The 22,061-nt window shown below is 41.2% G+C and overlaps 1 protein-coding gene across 5 annotated transcripts in view; it reads right to left on the bottom strand.

The window, feature by feature from the left end:
- Positions 1–22,061, bottom strand: part of FARP1 (FERM, ARH/RhoGEF and pleckstrin domain protein 1) — a 205,426-nt gene that overhangs the window by 105,480 nt on the left and 77,885 nt on the right. The gene's annotated exons all lie outside the window — the stretch shown is intronic.

Below are 22,061 nucleotides of genomic sequence, written 5' to 3'. Positions count from 1 at the left end.
CTATACACGCTTACCCTGGGCAGTGTGTGATTAGCAGTGCTCTGCCACAGCTCATCTGGCATCTTACAGCCCTCGACTTCACGGGGTGGGGAGCGCAACCTGCACTCCTGTTAATAAATACCCATTCCCATTCCAAACTCCAACTTCAAAGTGCTGCTTATGCCTTGTCAGAGAGAAAGGCCGAGTGACTTCCCTTCAACTGTACTCATCTGTGTTGAATTTCGCTATCAGTAAGTCAATGTGTAATTACAATCATCCATCCATAAAAGCTGGGGGATGGAAAGAGAAAAAGGGATGTGTCCTTATTTTTCAGGCACTAAGGAGAGAACTGAGGATTTTCCAAGAGTCCAGAAACCAGAGAACAAGAATGATCAAAAACTTCTGGCTGTTTTTTCTGCTGATATGTATCTGGATCCACACAAACACATACATGTCAGTGGTACACCATGGCTTTAAATGGTAACAGGAAATTACCAGATCAAGATGACCTCCATCTCTCAACACAACTGCACTTGCACCACCAGAGGCATCTCAAGTGATTTGGTCTGGACTAGGCTCCATTTCTTGGTCTATTCACTCTGAGATCAGCTACTGGATAAACATCAGAGAGATGCTTATCACTGCCTCACTGCTTTAACAGAAAATCAGTTGCCTGAACTGAAACACCAGCAGTTAAGGAAGCAAAATCTCAGTGTTCCCCTGAGTTTAGGAGAACCACATCATAGGCAAACAGCAGACCCCTGGTGAAAGTTGGTATCTCTTATTTAGCCCAGAAGCCTGTGAAGAAAACCACAGGAAGCTAGTAATTAGCTTGTCAGTGTCAAAAAACCCCCAAAGGCTACAACCCAGAGAAAATTTCCAGATGTAGTGATTATTGTTATACACATAAAAAAGTATACACATATAAACATTCACAAGACATGTAGTCCACCTTTGTAGAAGAAGTTGCAAAATAAAAGCCACAAGGCTGACATGAAGGATACCTAGTTTTGAACAGAAGTGTTACAAAAATCGACCAAGTATCAACATTCTTAAAGTGATAAAGATAATACTGCAAATTTATCAACAGAATAAAATCATCATATTTCAAAGAGTCTCTTCTCTCAGCATGAAAAAAATTTACATGGCCTATCAAGCAAACACTGAGTCATCCAGATTTATCCAGACAAGAAAAGCAGATGTCTGTTCAAAGATAAAATGTACAAAACCCAAAATTCAACTGCATTGATTTGATCCCTTGCAGATTTAGACAAAAAGAAGGGAAAAGCCAAAACACGAAACTGAAAACACTCTTAGCTTGAGCTGAAGAAACTGAGTACCATGGCAAAACCAAATAAATACTATTAATAATATAGGAGGTTTTCCTGGCTAATAGTGGCAACAAATGCAAACAAACTCTATAAAGGCAGAGCAGATTATTTTAACAGTTCACCAAATGCAAACCTCTCTAGCATCAAGGGCAAGGGAAGGAGATTAGTGCATCATTTAAATTTCCCCTTATCAGCTAACAGCTTGTGATTTCTCTTTTCACCTAAATCAGAACTTTTCTAGGAGAGACTGTGGAAGAGTCATTAAAAGAGAAAGGACACTAGTACTTGCAGAAACACAGGCAGAAAGAAAAGAAAAAACTCAAGAGGCAGATGAAGCAATGACTGTGAATAGGTGACATTCCTGCCACCACCTTATCTGAAACAACTGTTAGCTTACAGTGCAGTAATAACCAAAAAGTGCTTCTGGGAATCCACACACATCACTTCCTTGACATCTTTTACATCCAGCCTCCCTTGTGTACAAACTAAGAAGGTGTTTTGGCTGCTGGTCTGGGGAAACAGTACAGTCTTTTAAATTCTTTCCCTGCCCAGTGTATTCAGAAATAACAATATTTTTTACAATTGGGATTTATATGAACTCTGCAAAGTGCTTAAGTCTTTGAAGAACAAAATTACTCACCACACAGCGCTAAGAAAATTAAGAAACAGCCTAAGTGAATGTAAACTTGCAATTTTTAGAGATCCTTGCTGAAGCTGCCATGGGACAACCTCTTCGGCATTGCAGTTGAGTTTTAAACATACAAAGCTGCGTATTTCCAAAGGAAGACAAAACTCCAGGTATCAAATAGCATTCTATCTCAACTCCTCAACTTTCTTTACTAATGTGGAGTTTAGAAAAAGACCAAATAAAACACCCCTGAAAAAGAATATGGAAATTTGGTCCTTATCTAAGAGCTGAGGTATCTGAGAGATCGAAAGGAAGTCTCTTGGTGTAAAACACGATTTGCAGACCATGTGACCAAGGTAAATTTAAGTAATTACTTCTTGAATACGTAAAACGAGAACCCCTCATCAGAAAAGTGTTCCCACAGTAACTTCATACATAAACACCTGTACAAGCCATGAGCTGGAAGGTGAGTGGGGAAAAGGGGACAACTTCAAAACCGAAGTGGAAGAGCCAGTGAGATTCTTTGCTTCCCTCCGAAAGAAACAAAAGCATCTGGAGTAAATAGGTGGGGAATATTAAATCAAGGAACACAGTGCTAAGAAAAGGTGAAAAAAACCCTTCTGATGAAAGCCAGACCCTTTGCAAAGAGCTCTGCAGCTCTTCTACCACAACCATTTGAAGCAGTTATGCTATGAGGGGAATGTGTTCCGCATCCCATTCCTGTTCTCACAAGCTCTGGGCAGCTCAGCAAACACTTATGTGCACAAGGTAAACATAAAATAATACTGATAAAGGACTTATTTGTTTTTTGCTTTGACCAGCATCATCAATCTAGTAAAATACTAAAAGAGTTGGGCCATCTCAGTTTACTTTTCCAAGTTAATTAGCAGTAGAGGTCAACACAAAAAACCTTTCATTAAGGATATGAACCCATGTGATCTGACCCACACTGGATGTAGTCACCCATATGCTTTCAGTGATGATGAAAATCAATCTCTCTCATGTATTTCATGACCCATCACCATCCTCCCCAGGCTGAACCTTGCAAACAGAGCAGACCAACATCCACTCTGACCTCCCGTGGAAAGGAGTGGGCTCATTCCAGCTGTCCCTGCTGCTGTCATCTGCACCCACTGAGCCATTCAGTGCACAGGCTAACCAAAAGGGACCTCAGGGGCAGGAAAAGCATGAAGGAATTAGGTTATAGCCTGATCAATTCTGTGATCAATAGGAACAGCACCCAATTTACAGAAATGACTGCACTGGTAATTGGCCTGTATAAATGAAGGGGAAAGAGGAGGGAAAAAAACCCAGATGGGGACAAGAGTAGCTCAAACAGGCTGCAGCATCAAAACCCACACCAGTTGCAAGCAACCATTGTTGCTTGAATTTATATGGCACACTTTCATCCTGAGGCATGATCTGCAAGGAGGCAAAGGAAGTGTTATTTATTTTTAATTAGACCAGTTATGTTGTTTCATATTTTTAATTAGACCAAGGCATACAACTGGGGAGGATGAGGGGAGGTTGAGCGATGCTTCCCCCCTCTGTGGGGTGGCTGTGACAGCAGGGCTGAGCATCAGCTGTGGGCAGTCATGCTGCCAGGATGGAGAGGAGTGAAAACACCACTGGACCTGTGGCCTCACTCAGTTCTCATGAGCACAGCAAAGAGAGTATTCCCTCAAGCCACAGCCTCAGATCTCATAAAAAAAAAAAAGCTATTCTTACAAGGTGTTTTTGCAGATCACCGTGCCATGCTGTTTTCCTTTTAACATTGTAGCCCCGTATGTAATGTTTCAAAGTTTAGCCCACATGCACCAGGAGGCGGTACCAGGCTTCCTCGCTGTGGGGAGACACAGAAACCCCGCCACTGAACCCGGGATCTCATTAGCTGTAGGAAACTCAGGGCTGCAACAGTGTCAAAAATGCCAGCTATTCTAAAGCACGACGCACCCTCCAGCCACACAAGGAGCCCGGCTCCTTTGTACTCCCAATCTCCTGGGGAGCTGGATCCTGGCACATCCCAGCAACCTTTCCTCTCTGCTCTCAAGGTCAGAGCTGGCATACCAAAGCAGGCATGCCTGAAACCATGCAGTTGCTGGGACACTTTCCAGTCCCTAGAACAGCAGGTATTTCCACCTATTCACTCAAATCCCCACGTGGCCTGCAGCAGAGGAGGCACCCGGGCTCCTTTACCTCCTCCCCGGGGCAGGACCTGGCTGCACAAACTTCCCCAGGTGCCTGTTTTCTCAAGCACACCTCTCTACAAGGCCAAAAAGTTCTCACAAAAGTAAGCCTACTGGCAAAGCAGAAGACACTTTCAAACTTAAAAGGATCATCAGTTGATCACTGAGCACCAGGACAGAGTTGTAACTCTGTGGCTGTGACGCTGTGCAAGAGAAAAGCCATTTTGGAACGTTTCAAGCAAGTAGAGAGCAGGGCAGACTTCATAAACCCCAGTCACAGGCTAACAAAGGAGAGAGAGAGTGCAGATTTCCTCATGCTGCATTGCCATTAATCCAGAGGGACCAAATGTGAGATGGAGAGAGAAATTTAGATGGTACCTACAATACATACACTTACATATCATGTGTCGAATCTTCCACCAAGAATGCAAATTAACAGACTAATCTGTTCAGTATTTTTTAAACTTAGCAGGCCACTACTGTACTAAGGGATAGTAGCGATATGAATCATATTCCACCTAATGACCATGTGCAAAATTTTCATTAATCTGTGGAGCCTTCATTAGGTCTTTGAACCATTTTAAGCAGCAGAAGAATCTAGAAACTACACAATAAATTTTGATCCACTCTGATGTGCTTGCTTACCGTTGTGCAACTTTCACAATGTTACTAAGGTATAGCCTACTTCACTGTTGTAAATTCGCAGCCCCATTTGACTCTCTGATGAAGTACTCTTTAGGCTTATTCTAAACACATTTTATTTGTGACTGTAAGAAAATTAAGCAGCTAAGCTAGCAGAAAATAAGAAAGATCAATTGTATGAATTGATCCAGTGACTGAACTCACGAAAGTTCTGTCTTCCACTTAAAACAACTAAGAGATGGTAAAAATCACTTGCAAGCATGCAGCAGAGCAGAAATTATCTAAATGCCAGCTATGTGAGATTACCTATACTACCACAGATATTTTCTGCCAAACAGGGATTGCACGATCAGTTCTCACTCTTGCAAGTCACCCTGGCAGTGCTCTGACAAAAACCCTCTGAGGTGCATGGGAATTCAACTCACCGGGAACATCTCAGAGGCTTTGCATGCTGTGTGCATGGACCTAATACACTAATTCTGCAGAGCCTAGGATTACTCTTGGCTTCTCAGGGCTGCAAAAATACCTTCACTGACACTAAGCCAAGCATGTATCAATGCAATGCCATACTTCAGAGTCTGAGGTAAACCGAATGCTCTGAGGTGTAGTTACGGAGCTACAGTACAGAATTATCAAGGTGCCAAATGGCACAGCTGCTGCTATGCTGACGGAGCACGGTGGTCAAAACCAAACCAGCTGGGAGTTACGTCTGCTTAACATCAACAGCTGCGTGACTGACGCAGGCACAGTAGGTGGCAAGACACAGCTATAGGGGGAAGGACCTAGCATGCAAGTGAGAAAAAACCTAGAAGTTCTGCTGGCCCCCCAACAATAAGGACACAGAGACAGAACAGCAGCTAGAGGGAAGTAGAGATTCAAATTTATCAGAAATACGCATGAAGAGAATGAAGGTGGTGTTTCACCATCACCTTCCACATCTTTTAGTACCTACCAATTCCACCATATGAAATTTCTGACATCTGAATTGTTAGGTATGTCAAGCACGTATACCATGGTGTTAGAGCTGCTTTGTCAAACACAGTTTATAAAAGGTGGGGAGCCTTTTTGAAACCATCAGTTTTTCACATGAGTTGGATTTAAAATCATCAGGTGGTTGACATCAGGTTACTGTGCTTTTGGGAAGTTCAGCATCAGGTCTGAAAGAAGGCTTAACTTGCATTCACAGCAATATAGTACTACTTTAAATGAACCAGGTAATTAGCAACTCTGTAAAAAGAAGGGTATCCCTGAGTGTTGAACAGCAAAAGCACTACACTCATTTGCAATTTAAAGGCCAGAATTGGCAAGATCCTGTGCACTCTCTGCTCCCACTTGGAGTCAGTAGAAATGAATGGCACATAACACCTCTTAGGGTCAGATCCAAAGAAAGAAGCATTCATCTGACTTAAGTTACCACTTCACTTGGAAAATACTTTAACTTTGGAAATGACAGAAGGAAAGCCCCTAGTAAATTCATTGCAGAAATCCTCATTTTCAGTAAAGGTGTTCTGGGAATATACAGCAAAGAGCCACAAAAACAGCTACTGCACATTTCCAATATGCTGCTGCAAACTGCAAGTTCCTGAGGAAATAAAGGGAAATCTTGAAAGCTCTTAAGAAACTATGAAGATTCTGTGCTGAACCTCTTATAGGTCAAACATAAATTTGGTACCTTATTTCCGACCCAGGTCCATTATTAATTCCATCTGCAACATCCAATATGCTCTTTTCTTTCAACTTCTGCTTTACCCTTTTCATTCCTCTTCACATAGACAGTGCTCACCTTGCCTAAGACTCTCAGATGACTCTTTTTAACACAGTATCCACACAAAAAGAGAGTTAAATGCATATATTTGAAATTTCTTAATGAGCTAAAAACTTACACTGGCAAGTCAGGGCCCTTCCTGTCTGTTCTGAGCAAATATTTTATTTCTGACCTATTGTAACTATGGCAAAAATCAGCAGTCTTGCATAGCCTTATCTGTTTTGAAAGGCACACCTTTCTGACCTAAAAAAGGCATGGAAAAATGTATGAGTGTGTTGTGTATCAACTCAGATTCTAATGTTGTGCAATACCACCAGTAATCAATGACCTTAGCAAATAGATACAGTCAGAGAAAAACTCAAGACTTAACAACGCACAATTCAGGCTCTGTAAAAATGTGTGAGGAAGCAAAAGAAAGGAGCCAGGATAGTGCAGGTGAGCAGGTTCTCCATTACACCTCTTCTAACTGCAGGGAGGAACAAACCAGATAGCAGGAGTATTATCTTAGAAGTATTTTTCTGACAATCAGTGTATGTCCAAAAGGAAAGGGTCCAGTTTTTCAAAGAGTGAAATTAACAGTGAACTGAAGAACCACTTTGGCTCTGGAGGGATTTGTCCTGTTCCCATCATTAGTATTCCACTGCTCCCTGCAAAGACCTCAGAGACAGCAGAACAACTCGTGATGCTTGCAGCCTGCCACTGAACTGCTAGGTTTGGATGCATGCCTTAGACTCTCAGGACTGGCGTAACTAAATCTTCACATTTATACTTAGCTATACATACAAATTCAAGTGAAAACCCAAATTGTGAAATGACCTATGCAAAGCCTACAGATCTTTCATTCTTACAGGTTTCACCTTTGCACCAGTGGTTATTGATTGCGTGGAGAACAAGAGTAATGAAAGAAGTTTGAAGCCGGCGACATCAAGAAATTCTGTTACTGATGGAATATTTGTGTCTTCTCCTTCATCCCACTTTTGAAGCCCATCTAACTTGTTGAGATCTCGCACTTCAGGTAGCCTGGCAGAGCTAATGGAAAAAACCCCACAACCTATCTCCCATCATGCAAACCCCATTTATTCCCCTCTGCTTCTCAGAAGAACATCTGGAAAGCAACACCATACAAGAGATTTGCTCAAGGGTAGGAGGGCATGAGAAGAGAAAAATCCTTCTGAATATTTGTGCTATATTTAAACACCAGACCAAAGCTTACACTTGGAGTGAATGTCTGTCTCTCTGCTGTGGGAATGCAGATCCAGGCACTGAACAAGGATGTGGTAAGCTTTTCACAACATGCCTCGAAGCAATGGCATTACAGCAAGACTGTAAAAATGGAACATGCAGTGCTTCCATCTTCTATTGCAATTGTTGCAGGGACAAAACGTGGAGCAAAAGGAAATTTCACTGGTGCACTGGGGGGAAAAAAAATCTCAGTTTTCAGCACAAAAAGTTCACCTGTTTTGTAGAAATACCTCCTACAAAGAAGATGTAAACAAAGAAGGAATGACAGTAAAATCAAAGCAACTCAGACAAAATTTCACAAGGTGTCTTAGTTTGGAATTCGAAATTCACATAAAACTGGAGCAATATCAGAATCAATTGTCAGTGAAAGCAATAAGAGCTACAAGTACTTAACTAAGTTGGGGAAAGAACATCCAGAACAAGCAGTCATATTAATTTTACTGTTTATATCCATAAATTAAGGGAACCATCTTCTGAGAAACAAACTGATTTCATTTTTTCAGTATCATCTCACCTCAACTTGTTATTTGTACATCCTTCCCCATCCTAACAGGAACAAAAGTATTGTTCATGCAAAGTGGCACCTAGGAAACATCAAGGCTGATATAGGAGGATTGCACAGAAAGCTAACTTTTTGGGGAAGCATATTCCCAAGGTCAGTAGTTCACATAATCAAAATCATTGTGGGAACTAGTCACCACATCTAAATTCATAAATATCAAAATTAAGTCATTACCAAAAGAACAAAGAGCTGCTCAGCCTGAACTGCCAGTACTACACATAGCATTTGAGACTAACAGCCGCCTGTTCACATGAAATACAAAAGAAGTTAATACAGCTTCTTGCATGAACTAAGTAGGTGGGAGCTACACAAATTCTCAGGATTAGGGACCCTGTAGGAGTCATCGAACAAACTTATGACTGGAGCTAATTGCCTTTTTATTTTCCTGTATGACTGGGAAACAGTGATGTTAGTCACCGCCAATTCAAGATAAAGATATGTCTGTGTGACACCTACATGACAGCCCAGCTAATTAGGGCACCAGAAGAGATGTGCCACTGGGAACACAGAGATGTGGGCTGATATTCTCTCTGAGGAGGACAACTCCTTTTACACAGAGTGGGAACTGCTGCCACAGTCACAGTGCTGTTGCTGTTTCCACACCTCACCAGGCTACACTCTGCTGTCAGATGCAGCACAGACATGCTCTTGCTCCTGTCAAGATGACTCTGCTTACAGTAATGCAGAAAGTATTAAACAATGACAGACATCCTACATGCATCACAACTCACACTGTGTAAAGTGAAAACAGCAGATTCTTCTGTTTTCTTTTGCTGTGTTTTTCCAGTGTCCTAAGCAGTAGCTAATCTGTAACACTGAGGGCAGAGGGTTTAATGTACAAGTTCATAAGTAAAGGCAATGCTTCTGAAATATACAACAGATAAAGGGGAAATTCCAGGATAATGCTGTATAGTTTGAAACACCACACTTTTTTGTTCTTTTACAACTTTTCACATCAGCAAACAATAATTTCAAAATTACGGCTAGATCTTACACTAGGCGTATGCTAATTGTGGGCCATTATTAATTTAAAAATCCATTCTCTTCCTAATTAACAGGAGTTTACTTTTACCCTAACTCATAAACACCTGATTAATTTCCAAATCAAAAGTGTGGTTGCCATAATGTATCTGGAGGTGTCTCTCTCAGAGTCACTCTCACCTTGCTCTGTTGTACTTCAGCATGTCTGGTTTTTATTGAAAAGGGAAAGAGTAGGAAAGTCAATTTTGCAGGTATTCTGGTCAAGGTGGAAATGTTTCGCTGGAGATAAAGGTTGGGCTTCGTGCTAAATTTTTGGGGCTTAGAGGAGTGTTTTGGGGCTTAGAGAATTTGTTTTCAAATGAGCTCTGCAAGTTTGCTCAGCTTGAAACACGAACTATCATGAAAGTCACATTCTGCTTTCTTAATTCACTTCTTCAGCTAGTTGAATGAGTCCTTTCAGCAGTTATAAAATTGCACTTTTCCAGTACATAAAAACTTGTCTATAATACTGCCTCTTCCCAGTCACTAGGTGCTCTGCACACACAAGTAATATTTTTAATCTCACATCCAGTTATACTGGCACACAAACTTTCACCAATGTTGATTGCACTGTACAGAGCTTGTACAACAGTATCTAACTTTGACTCTTTTTTTTTTTTTTTGGGTGAACTGTGTCTTTTGGAGCATTCCTACATGAGACAGCTTCAATTTTTGCTGTGTTGATGCTCACATGAACTCTCTTCTGGGCCACACACTGAACTATGAGCAGTTATAAGTTATCCTGGTGCAACATGGAAAGTTTTAATTAAAACCCGCCTTTCTACTCCTTCCTCCATTAATGTACATGCTATTGTACGGCAAAATCTAGCAACAACAAATGACAAAACCTTCCATTTGTCTTTTGTATATAAGAATTTTAGATAAACCACAATAGCTGTCCATGGTTATTACTGAAGTAACAGGATACAATTAATTAAGTTGCTTGTATTTTACTCAAACAGTCACACCGTTGACCAACTTATCATAGAGATAAGTAAATTACTGTATTTATTTTCACACTGAGTAATAGAAGTAGAGAAACAGACTGTCTCATTCATAGCTGGACTTCATGCAGCTTATAAGTTTAAGGCAAGGACTTCTACACGTAAGGTTAGTTTGCATTAAGATTGGCCTGAGTTTGAAATGCATCAGAGAAGAATAAGTGAAAAAAGGTAGTATTCCTAAAATGTCACCAGATTAATAGGAACCAGTAAAAAGCAACACAAGATCGAGTGATATCTTTCATTTTATTAAAGTCTTCCTCTAAAGTTATTTTCTCCAGAGTGGAAAGGCTTACAAATGATGAAGGAGATCATGCCCTTGAAATCCTCCTTGACCACAGCTTTAAAAACAGAGCAGAAGAATCCCCTTCTGCTTCAGAGATGTTTCAACTTGGACCTTTGCACAGATAAACTAACACATCTACATCTCAGACAGTGGAAGAAAAATATATGTAACTTATAAAATGCTTCTGTGGCAAAATCACAGGGAAGACACCGATAAAATACAACACTCTCCCTACTTCTCTGGAAATGCTGAAAAAGCTAAGCAAAACAAAAATATTGCAGTAATTTAGTGTCAAGCAATTTGTAAACTACCTTAATCAGAACTAAATTTGTAATGGCTGCACCAAAACATCTGCTTCCCCACACCCTTAGATTTAAGTGTCCTGATTACTTTATGCAATTTTTTTCTTTTGTTAACACACTGTGTGGGCAGTCTCTTAGGAGAGACTGCCACGATACCAACAAATTTTTAGTAAGGCATGATTTGACACTATGCTGATATGCATACTGTACTGTGAGTAGGACACAGCAGCTTACCAAATCATTTTCTGATGAAAAAAATCCTCAAACATTGGCCATCAAGAAAGGTCTCCAAAACTAACAGCCAGAAGCAGATTTCAGAGGGACAATCACCATCTGCATCCAGCCAATATGGCCAAAAAAACCCTTGTATCATTCTGCAAACTGTGTAAATTCAGCTACTTTTACTTTGCACTTACTTTGCTCCTCCAGTTTATCTTCTCTGAAATGTTCAAAGTCTCACAGAAAAGAGAAAGGACCTACATACATGGAAGTAGAAAGGACCTACATACATGAAAGAATGGACATGAGAAGAAATACCACCAAGGAAGCTTCAGCTGCCAGTATTTCTTCAGCTGCCAAGCTTTTAACTTAGTACTTTCTTTTATTTCTCCTCTGCATGGAGAGCAGATGGATTCACACTCCAGAATCTGGTGGCATCACAAATCAGTGAATCTGAGCTTGACTGAAGTCTTGGAAGCAAGAAACCGATTAATTATTTTAAGCTTGCAGAAGCCAGACAACGCAGAAGAGTTCTGCCAAGCAAATACGGAGTAGAATTTATGGATGTAATTGTGAACTTCTGATAAACTGACACTGGTTGGAAAAGGTCTGGTTCACTTCAGAGTGACGGGAACGAGTTTCTAAGAAGCATAAGGAAAAACTGTGACGGATGGCTGGAATTAACTTCCAATTGCAGCTTCTTTCTACAGGTGTCCCAAATCCTCATGGTTACCTCTGATCCTGCTGTTGAGTAATCCCTGTGCAATGTTTAGGACAGGTCCACCTGCTGCTTGTAGTTCACCTGCACGCCAGCACAGCCTCTCCTTCACTGCAGTAGAATACTTCACACTGTGTTGTTTCCTCTATTACCCCAACACAAACACCACTTCAGGCTTTCTCTATGAAACAATTTCCTTTTTTCTGCAGTGAGCTTTTTTTTTCCCTCTTTTCCCTTACTCACTCTTGCAGTTCTTTTCTGAGACATCTGCAAATTAGTCAGCTATCTTCTCCAATTCCATGCACCAAATCCAGCCACTCCACTCCAGCAGTACTTCTCTTAATGCCAAATTCAGATGTGGTACAGCCTTCCAAGACTTGCCTGGCGTTTGCCTGATGACGGATTCATGGAGCACATTAGATGTCATGATGGAAGAACCACACGTGCAGCTTTTGCTTACCTGACTATTAATTGTGATCCTGCACCATGTCATGTAGGTTTTTTGTTTTCTACAGACTGTAACGGTGATGGGAAAGTAGTGTGGAACCAATACAACAGTAAAGAGCCTGCAGGCAACCTGCAAACAGGGCTTTTTCCCCAAGTATTTCACTCACGTGTTGTAGTACTAGGATTGACTAAGTTAGGACTGACTAAACAGATTCTCAAGTTGAGCAATGAATGATCATCTCTTGCCCTCCTCCACTACACACACACTCATTTAATACTGCATCCATTTAAGAAGACATTCATCAGTCTCCCTGCTCAAGCACTATATAGCAGACATGAGTGCAATGAGACAGCAGGTTGCTATGAAATGTGGGCCAGCTGCTCCCCACTTCCTGTGTGACAGTGGGGATGAGTGACCGACAGGTAGACACAGCTAAAGGCAACTCCAGTTTGATTATTTACAGGTTCCCAAACCCAAACCTGATAAGAGTCCATAATGATTAACAGCCAGCTGCTGAAGAGAGTCACAGCAGTCCATAGTTTTTAAGGAACAAAACCAGTGGTGCTTCAGGAGGAGATCAGAGCAGTGAACAACAGCTCCCACATGCTCAGCTTCAGGCAGTTGGTGCAGGGGAAGGAAACCCCCAACTCCTCCCTCAATGGAGCTGGCTAATTACAGTTCATTTCTACTATCAGTGCTTCTGTAGTCCTTTCCTCTACTGCGTAGATAAATTTGCCAATGTCAGGGCCTAAAATGTCTTTTTATATCTTTTCCTTCATTCCGTTCAGTTTTCTATTTACTTCCTCTTTACTGAAGTCAAGAAACACGAAGTTTTGCAAAGAAAAAATGAGCAGACTAAACTAGAATTGGCAATTCTAGCATTACTAAACAAAAAGCCTCCTGACTACTCATTTATAGATTCCAAACCTTTCTTTGGGAAAGGCTCTTCCTGAGATTTCTTCTGCACCTTCCCAAAGAGTGACTTACCTAAGACCTACAAAAAGTGTGCTATCAAGTAAAATTCACACACAGAAGGCCCCCAAGACTACTAAGTCTCATCTGGAGCAGTTCAATGGTACTGCTTCTCAAGGGAAAGACATCAGTGGAGAGATTTCACCTTTTGCAGGCGCAAATTTCATACCCATCATCAAAGCAGCTGTTTTTAAAATTTACTCTTATGAGCTACAATACCTCTTGCAAGTTTATGCAGCTTACACAGAGACAGGAGACATGGAATTCTGTGCATTAACAGAACAAAAAATCAGCTTCACAGCAGTCACTACCTGTAGGTCCTAACAGATAGAGTTCATGTGAACAGTAAGAACATTAATATTACAGAGACTTGTTTTCCCCTCTGAATATTAATAGCATGTACCATGGATTTGCAGCAAAAGTATTTTGAAACATTTAAGGCCCCATTGCCAAACTGTTTCTTAGCCTAGCAGTTCTGTCCAAGCATTTCCTTGTGCAGAGCCAGGAGCTGGACTCAGTGATCTTGCTAGCTCCCTTCCAGCTCAGGATATTCTATGGTTCTATATGAAAGGCTTAAAAATCTTTGCTTATTATTTGTGAAAATTAAAAGATTCCCCTGTAAGCTCTTTACAATACTGATTTGTGCCTGTGGACAAACACCTGTAACATATCATAAGTGTCTATGGTAAGTTATGTCATAACTCTCTAATCATAGCGCTGGTTTGCTCTCTAAACTGTTCTGATGAGCATCCAATTTAAATGGTGGTGGCACAATGCCTGAAAAATGCTAGACTGGATGCCCACTTCATATGGAGAAGTTAATGGGAAGAGGTATTGAAAAATAAACTAAATTGGAGTAGCTCCACTCCTGCTGCAGACACGCTGATCTGAAATAAAAGTCACTTTATTCTGAAAATAATTATTTCCCTCGCAAAGCTCAGCAGTAAATCTGGCCTTGAAAGAACTGGCTCTTTTCAGCTCATAACAGAAAGAACCACAGAATATGAACTTAATGCAAATAACTCACTCAAAGGAAAACGAAAAAGTTGCTTGCCTTGGTAGGCACAGAAAAAAAAAAAAGTCTGTTTTTTTATCATAACATTAACCCAGACTGTAATTTGTCTTTTTACAACTAATGAGCAACTCGGTGCTGTCAAGATTCATTTTGATGTGGTGGGCTTCTGAACAAGACCTCTAAGCAGCTGCTTGCTGGAACATAAGCGTGTGGGGGACTGGGGAACAGGCCCCCATTTGCTTCTTCTAGGACAGGTAGCTGGAGAACAGCTAACGTTTAGAACTGTGCAAGAACTGGAACAAAGCTAAGTAGAAGTTTACTGGCAACAAATTGCTAAAACCCTCGGAAGAAAAAAAAAAAAAGAGTAAATTGTGGCTCCCTAAGCACAGCTCATTCCTTGGGAGTCCTGCGAGGTTGCCCAGCAACATACCACAGTTACTGTGGGTCAAGTCCTCAGGACATAATCTAGCCTATTGACTTTAATTCAACCACCCCTGGCATAAGGTACTGCCAACTGTGAGCAAGAAGAAAACAGAAGCAATACAGACTGGAAAGCTCTCAAATGTTGGGAGGAAATTTCACAGTTTCCGAATGTTTTATCCAAATTGTTCTGATCTGCTCAATTCAATATGTCTGTGCTATGGTCATTCTTTGAAAGAGGTAATTCAGAAACAAATTTTAATTTCAATTTAATAGGAAAGCAAGAACCAAAGTCCACTGATGCAGTGAGACATTTTTGAATTCAAGCCATTTTTCAGTACCCACACTCCTGCTACGGATACTCTCTCAAAAAAATCCTAATGCCTAATCCTGGAGGAATTCATAATAAAAATACTTTCCACTCTATCAAGCATAGTTGTTCATGACAAGCTTGACCAGAAAGTCATCCTTCCCTCTTGTGGATAACTTGACCCTTCCAAAACTCACTCACCTAATATATTACTGGGAAACTTTGCTGTGAAGTCACAGTTTGAACATATCACACACATTTTGAGATGTACCTATATTTGTGTGTGTATATATATATATATATATGTGTTTCTTTTAGGGAAGTACAGCTATGAATAGAAGATGAGGCCTTGGGACAGCATAAAGTTCCACTCACTGAGTATTTGGCTTTCCCATGTAAAACACAGAGAGCAGCTTTCTGACCCAGGCTGCAGCAATGCACGGTGCAATCAGCAGCAGTCAACAATCCTCCTGCACAAGTGTTCCTAGCAGAGTCCCAAAAGTTTTAGCTTTACTGTAAAAGAGGGAGCTCGCATGTGTTGGAGGAAGAGAGATTCCTTCAGAAAACATTTTCCCTCTCACTGGAACTACAGTAATGACTCTTAAGCTCAGGGTTACAAGGAGCATTCGTCCACTCGCTGAAATCCAAGTGTTGTGGGCTGGGGTTCCCCCTTTGAGAAATACTTAGAGTAAGTTTTAAACCTATTATTTTTATTACAAATTCTTTCAAATACTTGTGCAATGCAATTTGCTACAATTCCTTTCTTTGGAATGAAATCTGGGTTTGAAGCTCACTATTTAAGCTACTAACAAGAAAAATGGGAAACAAACCCACTACCTTACTGCAATAAGCAAAATGTGTAGTTGTGGATTTAGGGTTTTTGATGGATACAGGTTTACAACTGATGGTCCAAAAGCCTGAATAATCCCAGACCCTGGTATTTCATGCAATCGTCTGTAACAATGACACCCAACACAGTCCCCTGGACCTGGTAGTCTGTGGGCACTGCACTCCAGCCTGCTTACCAACAGCAGCATGCTGCCAGATGGCCAGACCCCACCAAACCTCAGTTAATTACTAAATACAGTTTCCCTCATGGAGATATTTCGGCAGAGGCCATAGACAAAACCTTTGAGTACAAAGTCACACAATTGTAAATGCACATATGTGCGACTGTAAACTCACAATTTCAGCCTTGGCCCATGGGGAAGGACAACAAATGTGTAAAATGAGAGTTCTGAAGCACAAATCAAGTGAAGAAAGAAGCATTTTGCTTGTGTCATTATTAATACAGGCATCTAAGTATCTAAACTAGTTTCTCTGAGAGGCTAGTTTGTGCTTTGAAGTACATGCCTTTCAAAATATATCCATGATCTTTCTGTGAAGGCTAATGATAATTTTATCTCTTCTGAGCCTTGCAGTAATAAATGCTGACAGCCCCAGATGCCAGGTCCTTGGTGAGAGCATCTGTTTGTTTATTCAGGATTAAGTTAAACTACTTAGCCGCCATTACAGTAAATCCACCTCTCCTACAGACCTTCTTAAGAGTACTGAAGAAAATAATGAAACACCACATACTGCTGTGAGATCAATCGCACTCGGCAGACTAAGAAACCTCTGACAATTTATTCTTGGTGTGGAGGGGTGAGGAATAAACTGCACCAAACATCCCCCCCCAAAAAAGAGAAGATAAAGGCCATGTTAGGTGCTCTTTGTCTTGATTTCATCACATCACACCTTGGTGCTGTGGCAGACTTTCAATAAGGGACTGTAAAGCTTGATCCTGCAGTCTTTGTCCAACAAGAAATGGGTTTAGATACCTAAATAATTATGCTCAGTTATATGAAAAAGGACTGGATGTCTTTTTTTTTTTTTTTTCCTGAGGCAATTCATGGTAGCCCTTTTACCATCTTTCAATATTTGAAATGTAAAGACTTTTCAATTTAATTTCCTCTTCCTTAGGGGCGTGAAAGAAATGTTGTGCTCTTACTGACACGAATGCAATTTGAGACTCTAAATTTCCAGACCTGTAACACTGATGCCGTTCCTTCACACTGGCAAAATATTCTCATGTATCTGTCTTGGGGTATAATAAAGATCATAAAGATCTAAAGATGTGAGTGCATCAATATGTAGTAACACCTCAGGATATGTATTGAGCAAACAGCAAAGAACATATTTGAAAAGGGGATTTTCAAGGCATGCTGCACTGTAATCTATTTAATATAAAAAAAAAAATCTGAAGATTGGCAGAGTTAGCTTCCATTCTGCCATTTAAGGCAGCTGTAAGATTAGCCTTTAATTACTAAATGATGGTGCAAAAGCATGAGACCTGCTCACCAGCTGTTTCTGCAGCACAAGCAGAAACTGTCTGGCTACACCTCGGAGTATTGGGGGAGTAGGCAAGAGCACCTGCACGCTGCTGGGTTGGAGTGACTTTAAGTGTACAAATAAGATTTTGGAGGCTTTTCTTCTCATGAATAGGCTATGGTGCTTTATAGATACAGCAGCATGAGCTGAAGGATTAAGAGAATTTGGGTTTAATAAGACTGCAGTCTAGGACCTGGCTAAGGTACCCAGGAACCCAACTGCACAGGTACCCTCTGCACTGCTGTTCTTGTTCTCCTCTGCCTTGTGCCACCAGTGATTTTCCACCCAGAGCTGGAGATGATGTGGGAGGTGTGGCCAGCTGGCTCACAGCAGCTGCATGTCATGCCAAACACCCAGCTGGAGATGGGTGGCAAGACCACCAGAGGCTGCATCTCTGTGGTTGGGAACTCACCCTCAGCTCTCCCCATCAGAGCAGAGAAACCACTGCACTGATGTCACTCAGCAAACAGCTTCTAAAAACCTCCCATGCTGTGCAGAGACTGAGCAGACTTTGTGCATCCTGAGGCAAAAGCTGCACCAGCCCAGAGTGATTGGTCCCCAGAGGAAAGGCTCTGCAGTGGGAAAACCCATAGGAAGCAGGCCCAGGCCAGGCTGCCAGGAGACACTCCGAGGTCAGGGCAGCGAATGAGCGGCTTCCTCTCCACGAGATGCTGTGCAGTGCTTCCCCCGCAAGTTCACGAAGCAAAAAAATGATTGCAGGCAGGAAAAACATGACATTTAGTAACATAAATTGACAAGTTCTCAACAGGAACAAAACTATTTTTTCCACTTTGTTTCTTTATATAAACAGTATTTCATTTTTAACATGCAAAAGACAGACAGCACACCAAGCATAAAATAGATTGTGATCTCCGTAAACCAGGATGGCTGTTATCAGATTGGCACCAAACGAGGCCATTGTTGGAGCTAAAATTACCTCTCAGGTCTTGCAATACACTCCACCAAAGGACACCGTGTCCCACTGCAAAGACACACTGCCTACACAGACATCCACTAGAGGGGCCAGGAGACAAAGGTCTGGGAGAACTGGAGACTGGACCCCTCACAAGGTTTATGGAGCCAGGCTGGCTCACTCTCAAGATTTGCACTCCAAACATGCAACAAACATCCAGGAGAAAGAAAGAAATAGTGAGTATTTCTGGATTTGACTATGCTAATGGAGCACTACTTGTTGACACTCTCTGATGTTCAAAAAAGTCAATATTTTGTTTATCTATAACAAGTATGGCCTTAGTGCAACAAGTAAATGAGCACCAGTGAAGATGCCACCCACTATACCTCTGATTTTCACAGTACTACTAATTTTTCTACTCAATCAGAAACCTGAAGGACAGGGAAAAGGGAAAATGGTTAGTTAGCACTTCCTGCATACACAGGCCAATCACTTCTACAGTGGTTTCTTTTTCTGCAGCACCATTCCTGACTTTTCCCATAGTTGTAAGAAAACTGTTTCTTTAGTACTTGTCTCACATACAGTGTTCTGAAGGGGGTGTATCTTTCCTGACACTTTCACGGTCAGAGTATTTTGACACATAACCATCAGGAGGAGTCTGGAGTACCCAAGGTAAGTTGTAACACACAGGTCTACAATTCCAAGAGAAAACAAAAAACTTAGACAACTTTCTTTCTGTGAGTTTGCTTTTGAAGGACGAATACCAGAAATTGTTTAGAACATTCTTTTTTTAAATGACATTTTAAAAGCATATATCTTTGAAAAAAATCTAACATGACATGAAAACAACTTGCAAAAACTTATGACTCCCCAAGCATAAGCTGAAAAAGAATTGCTGCTTATCCCACAAATTGATAACTGGGCCCTGGAAGAAGTGGAAAATACACAGAGGAAAACCATTTCAAATACGGTTTGGAATGCAGTACTGGCAAACTGCATTATACCACCCATGTCTAGGCTGAGAGTCAACAGTGGGCAGTGGACAGGGCAGAGCTAGGACAGGTGATGGGGCAAAGAAAAGATGGGATGGAAAGAAGAAGAAACCTGGAAATCTGAATTTGCTGCTAAAGGGATGATTCTACTGCAAGGATGTGAAGATGGGGGTGAGGGGCTGCTGCCTGTGGTAATGGCAGCTATGGCTCACACACTCTAATAGTTATACTCATTAATAACAGAAGGATTCCAGACATAGATAAAATTTACTACATACATCTTATGCACAACAAAGTGTGTGTTCCTTATGTAGGATCTTATGCATGCATTATGCCCTGCAGAGAGGCATAAGCAAACAGATCCATACAGAAGAACTTTTCTCATCGCAATTTATTGGGTAAGCACATTATTTGCAGCCTAAATGGTCATTATTCCTATTCCCGAGGATGGAACAATGGGGAAGACATAAAGGTTTGTAATGAGGTGGTCATTCATCGCATCTCTTGTTCATTACTTGTTTTAGGTTGTCACACCACAATATACAGTATTGCGGTACATTTTTTCTTAGAATCCATGATATATACAATATAGAACTAAATGAGGAAAATGAATAAGTAGACTATTGCAGACACAAGTGTGTCTGCAATGGTGTCTTGCCAATTAGAAAGGAACTTGTTTAATGATCAGAGTTTTTACTAAAATAACAGCTTTGATTACCAGCAGACAGTAGTGCTCATGGAAGTCACTGATTTATTTTAATTGGCTTTGAGACCCACATGGCATTAATTTTTCCACACATGGAGTTTTTTACTCACCAAGGTTTAATTCTACTATTGATAATCCCTTTATTTACTGCAGCACATCTTCAATAATTAAGTGTCTTAAACTTCTCTCTGTTTTGCTAGGGATGGAAAGCCAGTGAATGAGTTTTCATTTAAAGAGTGTGGGGGAGGTGAGTAGTGGTGGAGAAAGACAACTTCTTCCTGAAGACTAAGGGGGAGGATTAAACAGAAATTGCTCAGGAGAAAGTCAGACGTTGAGTCAGAGTAAATGAAGGGAGCAGAAGCAGGGCTCCGGGCACTGAAAGTACTGTGTGACAACAGAAAACAACCTCAATTCCTATGACTCCCACCAGGCATTAAAGGAGGAAAATGGTAACAGCTCCTCCATGGTCAGGGGCCCAGCTCAGGGGGCCCACAGCCATGCCAGGCTGTGGGAGACCAGCCCTACTGGGGCATGTCTGGGGCAGGTAGGGCTGTCATGGGTGCCAGACCATGGGCAGGGACAGCCAGGGCTGGTGGTTCCCTGGGGGCCCTGGCAGCCAGGAAGAAAGGAAGCACCCCTGCCCTGCTGGGCCAGCCAGGGCATGGGAGCCAGGCTCAGCAGGGAGGGAAGGGCTACGAGATCCTTCCCAGCACACAGCTCACGATGGCACTTGGGCTGACGCGAGTGGAACACAGCCGCACCTGTAGCCCACAACAAACCAAACCTGACATTCCTCCAACATGCACTGAAGAAAATGGCCAAGTTGGGTTTTGGTTGTTTTTTTTTTTTTTAATTTAAAGTCCCTTATATTTATTTCAGCGCTAATAGACAACCTGTTCCCCAGGCCCTGATCCAGCAAGGCCTATCCCTAACAGTGGCCTCATCATTTTACAGAGCTATGAACGTGGCCATGTGTACACACACTTATCACGGCATGCAGTGTACCAGCAAGTCTGGGATATCAATACTATGCTACATCATAATTTAAATGTGTAGTAAAATACGTCTTGCATATGCAATGAAACAATGTAGATGAAATACACCTCCTTCCCCTCAAAGGTAACTATTTTTAATGACTAAAATAACTCATTTAAAAGATGCAGCTTGCTGCATAAACAGAACATACTCAAGGACAGCTCAGTTTTTTACCATTCAACATCTTTTCTCAGTTAACTGCAAGTCAAAGGACAAACTTTCTTGACTGTTAATGATGAGAAAAAGTAACAACTGCTGTCCTGCCTCAAAACGTCCACTCCTCCAGCTGGCCAGAAACCAAGCGGAAATTCCAGATCAGGAGGCAATTATTTATGTATGTCTCCTTCCAACAAGCCCCCTCTAAACCTTAAATTTGCTTCTAAGTGGGAATTAATCCTGCCTGGAACACTTTTAAACACTGCTGTATCTTTACAATAAGGTCAATGACAATTTTTGCCTCAGCTGCACTTGTGAGATTTTTGTCCATATTACTAGCAAATTTCCTTTTATTGTGCTTGAGAGAAAGTAATTCTTCAGCTTTGGGGTGTACTTTTTTAAAATACACCATCACACTTAAACCCGAAATTACATTCCTGCCTACTACAACCTGCTGTTGCAAGTTTTATTTAAAATTCTTTCACATTTTAAAAGACTTTTTTAAAAAATTCACAAGTACAAGAAAATGCCATTTTTACTTTAGGCTCTGTCTCAGTTCTCCAAGAGAAAAGGATCTCACTGACAAGCATTCACTATCACATTTTCCCCCTACAGTCTTTGTGGATAAACAACAACACTCACATAATCTACTGACTAGATCTTATACTTTTGGACTGAAATAAATGCTCCTTCTTGTGTACTGGATTAAGAGAGTGAAAAAAAATCTCATTTTAATTTGTTTTGTTGATGATGCAGAACAATTCTTCATTTCATGCAGAAAATGTTTCTCCAAGTGATCCAACTTCAGATCAGGAAAAAATATCATCTTTTCATGCAGCTCTT

Source organism: Corvus moneduloides, chromosome 2 (genome assembly GCF_009650955.1).
Source record: "Corvus moneduloides isolate bCorMon1 chromosome 2, bCorMon1.pri, whole genome shotgun sequence".
Lineage (NCBI taxonomy): Eukaryota > Metazoa > Chordata > Aves > Passeriformes > Corvidae > Corvus > Corvus moneduloides.
Note: the sequence above shows the minus strand (reverse complement) of the source record. Positions and strands in the feature narration are given on the sequence as shown.